Raw genomic sequence first — 14,088 nt, 5'->3', positions numbered from 1 at the left:
GACGCGCAGGCCCAGCGGCCATGGGTCACGGGCCCAGCCGCTCCGCGGCACGTGGGACCCTCCCGGACCGGGGCACGAACCCGCATCCCCTGCACCGGCAGGCGGACTCCCAACCACCGCGCCACCAGGGAAGCCCAAGGAAGCATTTTCTTGATTGATGAAAAATAACTCAGTTATGCTTGTCTGCCCCTGCTAGAAGGTTATGCAGTGTATTTTGTAGTGTGTAATAAAAATAAAACAAAAAAGTAAAATAAAAAAAAAAAAAAGAAGAAGAAAGGGCCAAATGGGGCTTCTGTGGGGTGTGGCCACAAAGGGAGATTCGGGTCTGCAGGAGGTGGTCCCTGCTGGTGTTGACTAACAGAAATGAGGGGGGACGGAACTCCCCCCTCTTCAAGCGTGGGCTGTACCTGGTAACGTCCTTCCAAAGAGCACAGCCTGGAAAAGGGGAAACAGAGGAACTTGACCGTGGAGAAACCGGATAACCCCTCCTCGGCCACGGGATCCAGGTCCACCAGCAGTGATGCGTCGCCTTGATGGTGTGCCCCTGCATGGGATGTGATGGGGATGGCTCTTCAGCTCTGTGGCCTTTCTGCCCAAACCCCAAAACTTCTATCTAATCACAAGGAAAACAGCAGTTCAATGCCAGCAGAGGGGCGTTCTATCAAATACCTGAGCAGCACTCCTTAGAACAGATGAAACCGTAGTTTCACCAAACTCTGAGAATCTGTCACAGCCAAGAGAAGCCGAAGGAGACAGGATGTTTAAATAGAATGGGTGGGATCCTGGAGCAGATAAAGGACACTGGGTTAAAACCAGGGAAACGTCAATAGAACGTAACCTTGGTTAGCAGTAACGCACTGATATTGGTTCATTAGCTGTAACAGATGTGCGACTTGGATGTAAGATTTAATGACTGGGTAAATCAGATGTGAGGGTATTCTATGGGAACTCTGTACGATCTGCACAATTTGTTTGTAGGTCTACAACTATTTAGAAAAAAAATGTCTTTTGAAAGAAATTGGAGGGCAGTTTGAGTCCCGTCACCCCGGGGTTCCTGGCAGTGGGACCTGGGCTCAGAGCCTTGCTGTCCATCCCCCTGCCCCCGTCCAGCTCCAGACCCTTGGCTTTGTCGTCCCTGTTGGTCTTCCTTCTTTCCTCTCCACATGGAACCTGAGGGAAAGTTCAGTCCAGTATTTAGAATAGATTTTTTTCATGCCCCAGATTTCTGGGTGCTTGGAAAGAACCAGCTTCTCAGATGCAGTCTGCGTGGGTGCTGGGGGCCATCCCCAGGTGAGATAAGCCCCCCGGTAAGCTTGCGGGCACCCTGCCCAGGTTTCCTCTGTCTGACAACTCCAGAAAGCGCGCCCTGGGCCTCTGCTTCCTTCTTTTTTTTAAAAAAAATTTTTTTAAAATAAAAATTGAAGTATAGTTGAGTAACAATGTTGTGTTAATTTCTGCTGTACAGCTCAGTGCTTTGTGACCACCTAGAGGGGTGGGATAGGGAGGGTGGGAGGGAGGGAGACGCAAGAGGGAAGAGATATGGGAACATATGTATATGTATAACTGATTCACTTTGTTATGAAGCAGAAACTAACACACCATTGTAAAGCAATTATACTCCGATAAAGATGTTAAAAAAAAATTTCTGCTGTACAACACAGGGATTCACATATATATATATATATATATATACACACACATTCTTTTCTTTATATTCTTTTCCATTATGGTTTATCACTGGGTACTGAATATAGTTCTCTGTGCTGTTCAGTAGGACCCTGTTGTTTATCCATATATAATAGTTTGCCTCTGCTAATCCCAAACTCCCACTCCACCCATCCCCCAGCTCCCTCCCCCTTGTCAACCACAAGTCTGTTCTCTATGTCCATGAGTCTGTTTCTGTTTCATAGATAAGTTCATCTGTGTCATGTTATAGATTCCACGTATAAGTGACATCATATGGTAATTGTCTTTCTGATTTATTTTGCTTAGTATGATCATCTCTAGTTGCATTCATGTTGCTGCAAATGGTATTATTCCTTTCTTTTTTATGGTATTCCTTTGTATATATGTACCACGTCTTCATTATCCATTCATCTGTCGACAGACATTTAAGTTGTCTCCATGTCTTGACTATTGTAAGTAGTGCTGCTGTGAATATTGGGGTGCATGTATCTTTTCGAATCAGAGTTTTCTCTGGGTATATGCCCAGGAATGGGATCACTGGATCATATGGTAATTCTATTTTTAGTTTTTTGAGGAACCTCCATACTGTTCTCCATAGTGGCTGTATCAATTTACATTCCCACCAACAGTGCAGGAGGGTTCCCTTTTCTCCACACCCTGTCCAGCATTTATTGTTTGTAAATTTGGGGGGATGGCCATTCTGACCTGTGTGAGGTGATACCTCATTGTAGTTTTGCTTTGCATTTCTCTCATGATTTCTGCTCCCTTCTTATGTGTTGAGGTCCTGAGACGGCTGCCCTCCCCTGATCAGCCCTGGGGCACTTCTGTGAGTGACCAGTGACCATTTTTTTAGGGGGTGACATTGCTCACAGCCGACATCATGGACCAAAGCTGATGTGTGTGCGGTTGGCAGTTCAGCCAGGAGGCAAAAGGGAGCTGAGCGTCTGTGTTTCTGGGCTGACTGAGGCTTCATGGCCAGCGCTGAGTAGGTGGTCGGGACAGCTGTGTTTCCACAGGAAGGGTGGCCTGGTGGGGACACGGGAAAACGGGTCCAGCCGGCAGCTGGAACCCTGGTTTGGGGTAATTACATCTTCTTTAACTTTTGTAATGGTCACTTCCAGTATTTTTGGAGGAGGTGCAGGATTCAGAGGAAGGAGTGAGCCCCGCAGGGGAGGAGAAGCCCACTCAGGACCCCGTCTTGTAAATGAGCCCAAACAGTAAGGATGGAGGGTGGGAAGGGCTTGTCTGGACCCGGCCTGCCTGCCGAAGCCCCCCGCACGCTTTGCAAGATGACGTGAGTTACAGATGAGATGATCCTCGCACAGGGTTACGGTGGCATTGGGCACGTGGGAGGCGCTCGGCGTGGTGGGGCTGGTGTCTCCTGGGGGAACGGGGGACCTGCACCGAGAGGGTCAGTCAGTCACGGCCCCTCACAAGTCCCTGAGAGGAAATGATTCCTGTGGGTCTCACGGCTCATCTGGATTTTAGGACAAGATCATGTTGAACCCTATGAAACAGCTGTTTTTGTTAAGTCAGAAGTGGTCAAATATAAGCAGCGTCATACGGCTTAATGCAGTTGTTTAGTATTAAAGCAGTTTTGGGCAAGAGAGAACACTTTTTCTTTTAACAACTTTAGTCATCGCAAGCCTCCCAGTTCATTGTATTAGAAAATAGAGATCAGCAAACAGGAAACTTAGACATCCTGGATTTTTCCTGCAGTGGGGGGTGGGGGGAGGCATTGTTCACGTGGGTTCTTCTGTGTGCTTGGCACGTGCACAGCTGCCCACACGCCTCCCCCTGTGCTGCGCCGGGGGCCTCTTTCTTCGACCCGCAGCGATGGGAGTTTGTCCGTCGTGCACTGACCCATGCCCCTTGCTTGGACATTGGGCTTGTTTAGAATGTTTTTCTGCCCTGAACGATGCTGTCATAAACACCCTGTAGCTCTGTTTTTCTTTTTTCTAAAATTTATTTATTTATTTTTGGCTGTGTTGAGTCTTAGTTGCTGCGCGCCGGCTTTCTCTAGCTGCGGTGAGCGGGGGCTATTCTTTGTTTCGGTGCACGGGCTTCTCATTGCCGTGGCTTCTCTTGTTGCGGAGCACAGGCTCTAGGCACGCAGGCTTCAGCAGTTGTGGCATGTGGGCTCAGTAGTTGTGGCTGGCGGGCTCTAGAGCGCAGGCTCAGTAGTTGTGGCGCACGGGCTTAGTTGCTCCGCGGCATGTGGGATCTTCCTGGACCAGGGCTCGAACCAGTGTCCCCTGCCTTGGCAGGCGGATTCTTGAGCACTGTGCCACCAGGGAAGCCTTTTTCTTTTTCAGCAGATCCCCATGATTCTTTCCTTATGGTATATTTCCAGAAGTAGAATGGCTGGACCTAATGTGAAGGCTGCAGATTGACCTCCAGAAAGGCTCCATCGCCCACAGACCCTGTGTGAGGGGGAGAGCCTGCCTTGCTTCTCTCCCTTCCCCTTTCCTGTCCTCTGCCTCCTCCCTCCCCTCTCTCCCCAGCCTTCCCTTCTCTCTCCCTCTCTTGTCCTCCGCAGGAACATTCTCTCTCTCCTCCTCCCCTCCCTCTCCCCCTTCCCTCCCCCTGCTCCTCCCCCTCCCTCCCTGCTCCTCCATCCCCTCCCCTCCCCCGTTCCTCCCCTCCCCTCCCCCTGCTCCTCCCCCTCTCCTCCCCCTCCCTCTCCCTCCTTTGATGCTGCACCACTGAGCAGGGGTCCAGCAAATAGCATTCCAGCTGACCACCCTGGGGGGCCTCCCAGCACACAGGCTCCCTAGGGCCCCTGGTCTGGGGTTTGCTTTTGGGGTTTTGAGGGGAAACCAAGAACCCATGGGGGAGCCTGCGGGGAGCTTCAGAGGCTTCCCTGTGACACACAGGCTGATCCTGAGGTGTGATAACCTTCTTCTAGGGAGACATCCCTTCCCTGAGAGCACCCCACCCCTATGCTGGGGGTGCTGGGGCGCTGACCCCATGGGCGGGAACCCGAACCCTGGGCTCACAAGCCATTATTTATTTAAAAAATACCTTATTTCCCTGGCGATTTGGCAAATGGATTGACGCCAGGCCCTCTTCCTGAACCACCTGGGACCACCCGGTGCATGAGTCAGGCTGGTGGCCACCATGGGGCCCTTGGCCTGGTGTCCTGTTCCCCCTACGCCGTTGGCTGCCCTGAGAATCCAGGGAGAAGCTGCTGCCAGATCCGGCGGCCCCAGGAGGGTCTTTGTCCTCCTTTCACAGAAGCAGTAGATTCGTGGATTCGCTCTGTTGAGCTGGAAGGAAGAATTTTTAAATTTCCTCCGGTTGAAAAACCCAAAATGGAACAATCTACATCAATTCCCCCAAATTGGACTTGTAGGCAAGTACTTGGAGAAATGGACTATTTCCTATGCATGGAAGCAAAGTCTGTGGGAACCTCCTGGTAATGAATTTTAAAGTGCTTGTCTACTCAGTCTCATTCCCAAATCCTGAGAGTCTTAAAAACCAGAAGCTGGAGGCCTGGGGGGTGGGGGGCAGGACTCCCCACTCTGAATGGTGGGGAGGGGGCAGCTGGGGAGGCCCACCCTTCTCTGCTGCGGTTCCCTTCCTCCAGGTCAGCAGCACTGTTTGTCAACAAGCGAGACCGTCTCTTCTACCCGAAGATTCTGAAATTTAGGAGTGGTTTTGAGCCCTCTTTACGTAGATGCCGTGTTCTGACATGCAGAGTTTCCACGTATTATTTCGTTACCAAACGGTGAAAGAGCTCATAATTAACATGGAGATATGCCATCTCTGTGTTTAAATATTGCCTTCTAATAGTGATCTCGTGTCTGTAGAGGAGAGAGCCATCTTCTGGCCGCAGAGCGTGGGGTTGAAGGACCCTGGCCTCGTGGGTGGGGTCTGCAGCCTGTGGGTTGGGGAGCCTGCCCCGGGCTGTGGGCTGCAGATGGGGTGTTTTGATTATTGCCGCCCCATCTTCCAGGAACCCCCTTCCCCTCTGAGGTTCCCTGACACCCCATTTCTGGCCTCGTTCAGGCTCACTTTCTCCACTCATACGAGGGTGCCCAGCGGGAGGAAGCGGCAGGGCTTTCCGTGTCATCTTCAGAGCTGATGGAAGTGGAACCAGGCCAGCCGTGTCAGAATTTCGTGGGGGAGCAACTGGCAAGAAAACTCACTCTTCCCCTGTGGCACCAGAACCTCTGGTTAGAGGGATGGCCAAGAGTAGGAACAGGACGTCCACCGTGGACAGGAAGTGGCTCCCAGCATGCGGGAGATGGAGACCAAGTCCAAGGGCCCCGGATGGGAGACCAGGATGAGTGAGGTCTGATGCCAGGGGGCGGGTGGGGCTCGGTTATTTGAGAAGAGTGTATTTCCCTGATCAGCGGGACAGGAGTTCCATTTCATTGGGGTCCTTCCTTCCAGTTTGGGATGGGTTCTGGAATGGTGGTGGTTGTTTTTTTCTTTTTTTGGCCATGCTACACGGCTTGCAGGATCTTAGTTCCCCCGGCCGGGGATTGAACCCGGGCCCCCTGCATTGAAAGCGCAGAGTCCTAACCACTGCACCGCCAGGGAAGTCCCTGGAATTTGTATTCTAAGTGATAAAAAGGGGCAGGCGACTTTTCATGGCGGTGGGGTTAGCTTTGTCAGGTCCCCCTGACCTGGAGAGGTAGTGTCATTAAAATCCGGTAACTCAAGCAGTGCAGTATGATTAAGGACTTATTTATGTCATTGCGTTTTACTCGAAAGTTTGAAATCTGTTAAGGTGACTTTTAGGATTCTTGGTGTGGGTTGGGGACAAGTCTTTCTGTGGGTGGGTTTAATACTTTCTGTGTGCCCCTCGTTTCCTGGGAATCACTGAGGAACCGCTCTTTGATTTTCAATTTTAAACCCTTATCTTCCGACAGTCGGCCTCATCCGGAGCAGAATGGGCTGCAATTACAGTCGTCCTAATGGGATGGGTTTTATTTCGAGTGAGTGGACTGCGACAGCATTTCACTTCGTTCGTATGACTGCTCACCATCGCCCATTTTTTCTTTCGTTTAATGGAAAATGTGTCGCTGAAGCTGCTTCACAGTCCTGGCCCCATGGTGGCCTGGGCGGATCCTGGCTCAGATCTGAGGCCACCTGTGCGCATCATCGGACGGGCCAGCCATGGCCCAGGGAGGGAGGGCGAAGGAGGGGCCTATGTGGCTTTTATTTTGCTGCATTTTGTCCAGAAACATTTCGTATGCTGGGCCGAGTGGTTTTGATTTGGCCTTCAGCAGGAGCAAGGCATAGCAGGATTTCACGGGCTTCTGTGATGGCCAGAGATGCTGGCCAGGATGCAGAGGCAGGCGGGTGCCAGGTGGGATGGAGGTGCAGGTCCCAGAGAGCCTGGCAGGGCCTGGCCATTCTCTGCCACAAAACTGTTTGCTTTCACTGACATTGGAGCGCTGGGATCAGGGTCCCACCGTCGACACGACCACTCACCGCCTCTCCCCACAGCTGGCTCGTGAAACGTTCCAGAGTCAGAGAGTATCTGAGCTGTTTGTTGTAGTGTCTCAACTTGGGAGAGCTCGGTCACCCTTTCAGCCATAAAGTCTGCCTTTCCCCAGAGGAGTAGATGTCAGAGAAGGTGTGTTTTCTGTTTGAATCAACCCTGATGCAGCCTCGGAAGTACCAGAAAGGGGATCTCGCCTTGACACATACAGCTGGGAACCCTTGCATTTCCAAAGTCTGTTAAAAAATCTTAATGCTTGTTAAAAAAAAATCCACTCTACCATTGGTAAAAATATCCTCTTGTGCGTTTGCAAATGATACCTCTGCCTCTCTCAGGTGCCCCGTGAGTGTGGGGTGGTGCTCCTGAACGAGGCTGGAGCCCCTGGATTTTCCGGAGCCCCCGGCCTGGCTCCTCCTGTGAGCTGCTTGTGCCATAGAAAGGGCACCTCCCCCTGATTTTGATAAGAAGGGCCTCTGGGCTCCTCACCATTCGGAGAAGCAGTGGAGTATCTTCTCTGTCTCTCACCTCATCCTCCCGGAGTGAGTCTTGCTCCTTGTCCCTTGACAGTCATTCCACCAAAGTTATTTTTTATTTTTTAAAAAATTTTTAATTTTAAAAAATTTTTTAAAATTAAAAAAAAATTTTTTTTTTCCGGTACGCGGGCCTTTCACTGTTGTGGCCTCTCCCGTTGCGGAGCACAGGCTCCGGACGCGCAGGCTCAGCGGCCATGGCTCACGGGCCCAGCCGCTCCGCGGCATGTGGGATCTTCCCGGACTGGGGCACGAACCCGTGTCCCCTGAATCGGCGGGCGGACTCTCAACCACTGCCCCACCAGGGAAGCCCTACCAAAGTTATTTTTTAGACAGAGGCTTCTCTCTCGGTTGCCCCAGGCCCGGGGCCCCTCCACGGGGAGAGGAAACATCTGGGAACATCAGCTGATGAGACGGCTGTTGCGCCCCCCACTCTGTCTTCTGGCATCAAGGATATCTTAATTTTTTTAAGTTTTTAAAATTGTGGTAAAATATACATAGCATGAAATGTACCACTTAAATCATTTTTATTTGTACAGTTCAGTGGTATTAAGTACAGTCACTTTGTGGTGCAACCGTTACCACCATCCACCTCCAAAACTTTTTCATCTTCCCAAACTGAAACTCTGTCCGCATAAACACAAACTCCCCATTTCCCCCTCCCCCAGCCCCTGGAAACCACAATTCCACGTCTAAGTGAGATCACGTACGTAGTGCGTATTTGTCTGTCTCTGTCTTATTTCACTTAGCATAATGCCTTCTAGGTTCATCCACAGCATCACAAATGATAGGATTTCCTTCTTCTTTTATCTATCTATCTATCTATCTATCTGTCTATCTATCTATCTATCTATCTGTCTATCTTGTTTGGCCACGCCTTGAGGCCTGCAGGATCTTAGTTCCCCAACCAGGGATCGAACCCATGTCCCCTGCAGTGGAAGCGCAGATTCCTAATCACTGGACCGCCAGGGAATTCCCTCCTTTTTTTAATACTATATAGTAATCCACTGTGTGTACGTGTGCGTGTATACATATATGTATATATATATGTGATATATTCTTTATCCATTCATCTGTCTATGGACCCATATTGCTTCCATGTCTTTTGCGGCGAGCGGGGGCTACTCTTTGTTGCTGTGCTCGGGCTTCTCATTGCGGTGGCTTCTCTTGTTGCGGAGCACGGGCTCTAGGTGCACGGGCTTTAGTAGTTGTGGCTCGCGGGCTCTAGAGCACAGGCTCAGTAGTTGTGGCGCACCGGCTTAGTAGCTCCGCGGTATGTGGGATCTTCCTGGACCAGGGCTCGAACCCGTGTCCCATGCATTGGCAGGCGGATTCTTAACCACTGCATCACTAGGGAAGTCCCCTGCTTCCATATCTCGGCTATTGTAAATAATGCTGTAATGAACATTTGAGTGCAGATACCTCTTTGAGATAGTGATATCATGTTTTTTTTTGGATATATACCCAGAAGCAGAATTGCTGGATCATATGGTAGTTGTATTTAAAATTTTTTGAGGAACCTCCATACTGTTTTCCATAGTGGCTGCACCAATTTACATTCCCACCAACAGCACGAGGGCTCCCTTTTCTCCACGTGCTCATCATCGCTTGTTATTTGTTGTCTGTTTGGTGATGGCCATCCTAACAGGTGTGAGGTGATACTTCACTGTGGTTTTGATTGGCATTTCCCTGATGATCGGTGATGTTGAGCACCTTTTCATGTGCCTGTGGCTATTTGTATGTCTTTGGAAAAATCTGTTTAGGTCCTTTGCCCATGAAAAAAATAGTGTTTTTCAGAGTTGTATGAGTTCCTTACGTATTTAGGGGTTCCTTCTTTTTTAAGGCCGAGTCACATTCCGTTGTATGTACATGCCACATTTTGTTTATCCGTTCATCCGTTGGACATTAAGAATACGTCGTGTAGTAGAAAGAACAAAGCGGTGAGACCTTGGTCTCTGCGGTTCACAGCCTCTGTGCGTTGGCAGGTGGGGGCTGACCACACTGGTGCTCGCTCGCTTCTGCTCTCAGCAGGTGCACATGTAGTCTTCACGGGCGCCTGGGCCTGCTGCTGAGACTGGAGGGTGCAGATGGGTGTGGGAGCCAGTCCCTACCCCCAAAGAGCAGCAGGGACAGGCCAAGTGAATGACACCTCCTATCTAGGGCTTTAACAAGTTCAAAAAGAGAAAAGAGCTTGTATTCATCCTGAGGGCTGCATGGTCACAGGCCACCCAAAGGATGTGCCTCTGTTCCCAGAATTGGTGGGAGATTCTCTGGCGGATGTGTTTCTCGCAGAGCCCTTCGTCAGGATGGGAGCATCTGCCATGGCTACTGTGATCACAGTCAGCGGCACAAGAGCCCAGGAGGTCCTGCTACGTGTTGCCTCTCGTATAAGGATGTCAGTACATTTTATCTGAAGTTGATAATATATCCAGAAATAGAGGTGTAAAAATATTATTTAGAGAGATGGAAATAGCCACCAGAAGAATTAAAATCTGAACTAAGGAAGAGGATTGGCAGTGGCGTGGGGAAGTTGGGGTCAGGGAATATGGCTTTTCATTAGAAGCCCCTCCAGTATGGGATTATTCAGCCTGAGTGAAAGAATCGTCTCGTTTCTTCAGGTCTTTGCGGTAGCCAATGACTGACCTGTGTAGTTACGTGGTAGCTGGGGTCAGAGGTGTCTGTCCTCAGGTATGATGGCAGTCACAGTGTAAGGTGTCCAGTAGCACCAGGCAGGAAATGGGAAGAGCTCAGGGACTGGTGGGTTAACAGTGTCTGGCCCAGTAATTCCTGCTGAAACCTTAAGGGTGGGCAATAAATGAAAGAGCTGCCCCGGCAGATGTGACTTGCATCCTAACAGCAGTCTTCGATGTCTTCTGTCAGAGGCATGACGGTTGGGCCATTTCTCATCCGTGGAGACGGCTGGTGAAGGAGGTTTCAATCCAGGGCACCTGGACAGTGCTTCAGTCCTCTACAGCACACCACCCGCGTAGGTTGAGAAAGACAGTTAACAGTTTTTTTTTTTTTTTTGGTTCTGGCTTTTAAAAAAATATAATTTTATTTTTTTAGTTGAAGTATAGTTGTTTCACAGTGCTGTGTTAGTTTCCGGTATACAGCACAGTGATTCAGTTATATATATAGGAGAATATATGTATATTGGATTGGCCAAAAAGTTCGTTCGGGAGCGTACGGAAAAACCGAACGAACTTTTCGGCCAACCCAATATACATAAATAGGAGAAATGTTTCTTCTATATTCTGTTCTCCCACGGTTATTTTCTTATAGCCCTTGTCCCAGTGCACCACAGTGATTTGTTTTCATAGATGTCAAAACCATGGCTGGTTTCCAGAACATCATCTTTGGAAATTCTATATAGCAATGAAGCAGGTTTTCTCTTTCCGTTTTTATATAGCTGCGTCTATTTGAAATTTTAGTTTCATATCACATTTATCTAACAGTGTGTCCGCTCGAGATAGTTTGCATTCTATTGAATGGGCTTGATAGGAAATTATTAAAAAATTCAAATATTAGAGTTTCAAGGATCATAAGTGTTGATTTTTAGGGAATGTACCAATTTTCATCTAAGTGATTCTTTTCCAAAAGGGAGGGTCACGAAATGGATAACCTACGTTTTCTGGTTTTTCAGTAAGAAGCACTGATTGTGTTTTTTAAAGAAAGAACCATAAGAATATGTGATTTTAATTTTGGCTTCATATTAATACCTTCAGAAACAGGAAGTTCTCTGTGCTTGGGTTGCGCATCTTTGAGTTTCCAGGAGTTAGTGCACTGAGGCCTGATCCAGGGAGCTGGACGGTTTGAGTTCTGCTGGCTGCCTTTCCGCTCTGTCCAGGGAGACCAGATCCCAGAGGAGGACAGCAGCAATTAGGCCTTGTTGGGAAGAAAGAACACAGCCACCAGCACTGGACCGTTTTGCTTCCCCTGAACAAATAAGATAGTGCATTGCTGGCATCTGTAGCTCCCGTAGGGCCGTGTGGCAGGGGTTGGCCTGCGGGCTTGCTTGACAGAGACAAGATGCCCACACCCAGGGCTGCTCTGCATGGTCAGGGAAGGAGTTTAATTCATTGACAGTTTAGGGGCTAATGGTATTCACTTGTTCTGTATGGAGCTGGGGATGGATTCTTTCTCTTTCTTCAATTTAATAGAGCTTTACAAATCAAAATACATCCTGCTTAAGCCATTCAGAACTGTTTCCCGTTAAAAAAAAAAAACCCAAAAGGTAGCCCCTGTGATGATCCCCTCGCCCACCCCACACCATGGTGGCTTTGTGGGCAGTCTTCTCGCTGCCCTGAGCCCATCTGGACATGTTTCTGCTTCTCATCAGAAAGGGAGCTGTCACCAGTGCAGATGGGAGACTCACGTTAGCTTTAGTGATGGGAAGACGGAAATAGAAGTTTCCTTGATACCACCATGCCAAGTGAGATAATGAGGCTGCATCTTTGCTGCTAGCCGCTGAAGGCAGACATCGCTAGAGTAATTTGGATTAGTGGGAAGTTGGAACATATTGTTTTCAAAGAGATTTCAAGAGCATCATCTTTGGAAATCCTCTACAGCTATGAAGTGATTTTTCCCCCTCAATTCTACTTATATAGTAGTATCTGTTTGAATTTTTCATTGGTTATCTGTTCCCTCTAATAGTGTATTTGCCTGAGCTGTCTCGAATTCTATGCAATGGCCTTGGCATTAAATTGTCTTAAATATTTTTTATTGCTATTTGGAAGACCCGGAAATATTTCCAGTGTTCGTATTTGGGTCACAGAGATGCCACTTTGCATCATTTTGTCATATGTAAGGGCCAGGCTATTTCAAGGAAGGTCCAGAGAAGAGACTTGCTATTTCTGAGAATATCCGATGGATTAGGAAGCACGGATTATTCAAAGATCTGTCCTTTGCGCTTTGAAATGTGAAATGGAAAAGCTGTGCTCAGGGGCAGGGGGATTTGGAAACTGGGAGGGAGCGGGTCAGGCTCCCTGCTTCATTCAGAACCCACATCCTGCCCTACCTGGCCCAGCATCACAGCATCGTGGAAGTGAAGATGCATAAAAAGCCCGAGTTCCAGCTGCTGGCTCCTAACTTGGGCGGGCGTGGGTGAGGAGGCTGGGTGGCTGGTGGGTGAGGTGCTCCATCCAGCCTGGCACCCTCTGGAGGCTGATTCTCTTTATTCTGCAGATTTCCCTGGGGACTGTGGGGATGGCCTCGTTTCACCGGGGCGCCCTCATATGGTTATGGGACAGTCCCACCAGGCTGCAGCGTTGTGAGAGGATGAGACCCTGGCCCCAGTGTCACCTGATTTTTATCCTTTGCTTCCTGGGCCTTTTGCTTGAAGGTACCTTGAGTATCTTGTGTGTGCATTTACTTCTAAAATGTGCATTAGGGACATCCCTGGTGGTCCAGTGGGTAAGACTCTGCGCTCCCAATGCAAGGGGCCCGGGTTCGATCCCTGGTCTGGGAACTAGATCCCGCGTGCATGCTGCAACTAAGAAGTCTGCATGCCGTCACTAAGAAGCCCTCATGCTGCAACTGAAAGATCCCGCATGTCGCAACGAAGATCACATGTGACTCAACTAAGACCCGGTGCAGCCAAAATAAATAAATAAGTAAATAAATAAATATTAAAAAAAAATAATAAAATGTGCATTAAGCGTTTTGTAAGATTTCAGAGACATAACATCCATCAGTGTATTCATTCACTCATCATTCAGCAAGTGCTTGTGGAACACCTACTGTGCACCGTGCTGCGTGGTGGCCTGGCCATGGGCTGCCATGCCCTGGGGAGATCATGTTCTGGTATTGAGCACATCCGCACTGTCCAGGGCAGGGACCGCTGAGTTTTGTCCCGTGTAAATCAGATGCCTTGCACCGTGGTTTGCTGTGTTACAGGCAAGGACAGAAGGCAACAACTTCCAGACAGACGTGGCGGGCTCGGCCTACCTGCCCAGTGGCCGAGCTTAAAGCCCATGGGTCCACACCTCCCAAGACAACATCCCTGCCATTTGTGGGGGACACCGAGGGGCGGGCAGGGTGGCAGGGTGATGGGCCCCGTGTGTGCAGGGTGCTGGGTCAGGTGATGGACTTACTGCAGCCGAGGAGACATCAGCCCCCACCTCGTGGGGCTTCGGTTTGCAGAATTTTAGCCGTTATCAATATTTAAAAAAATTTCTCCTGGTTGTACATAAAATCCCTTAGCTTCTTGCAGCGTGTGCTGAGGCTTTAATGCCATTCTGCAGATGTCCTTTCGTGATGCAAGAGGGCTTCCTGAGAAGGGGCTGGAAAGTGGTTTTCATCCAGCACTTTTGGCAGCACTGTCTGGCAGGTTAGGGTGGAAAGAGGGTGGGAGGTGGCAGGGGGGCGCTCACACCCGCTGTTTCGTGGTTTCAGATCCTGGGAAAGTTGCTCACTCCC

At 49.4% G+C, this 14,088-nt stretch overlaps 1 protein-coding gene across 5 annotated transcripts in view; it reads left to right on the top strand.

Moving 5' to 3' along the window:
• The window catches only part of APBA2 (amyloid beta precursor protein binding family A member 2), a 198,437-nt gene that overhangs the window by 15,180 nt on the left and 169,169 nt on the right, over window positions 1-14,088 (top strand). The window lies entirely within an intron of this gene.

Source organism: Globicephala melas, chromosome 2 (genome assembly GCF_963455315.2).
Source record: "Globicephala melas chromosome 2, mGloMel1.2, whole genome shotgun sequence".
Classification (NCBI taxonomy): domain Eukaryota; kingdom Metazoa; phylum Chordata; class Mammalia; order Artiodactyla; family Delphinidae; genus Globicephala; species Globicephala melas.
The sequence above is the reverse complement of the archived record's forward strand: the minus strand, read 5'-3'. Positions and strand labels throughout refer to the sequence as shown.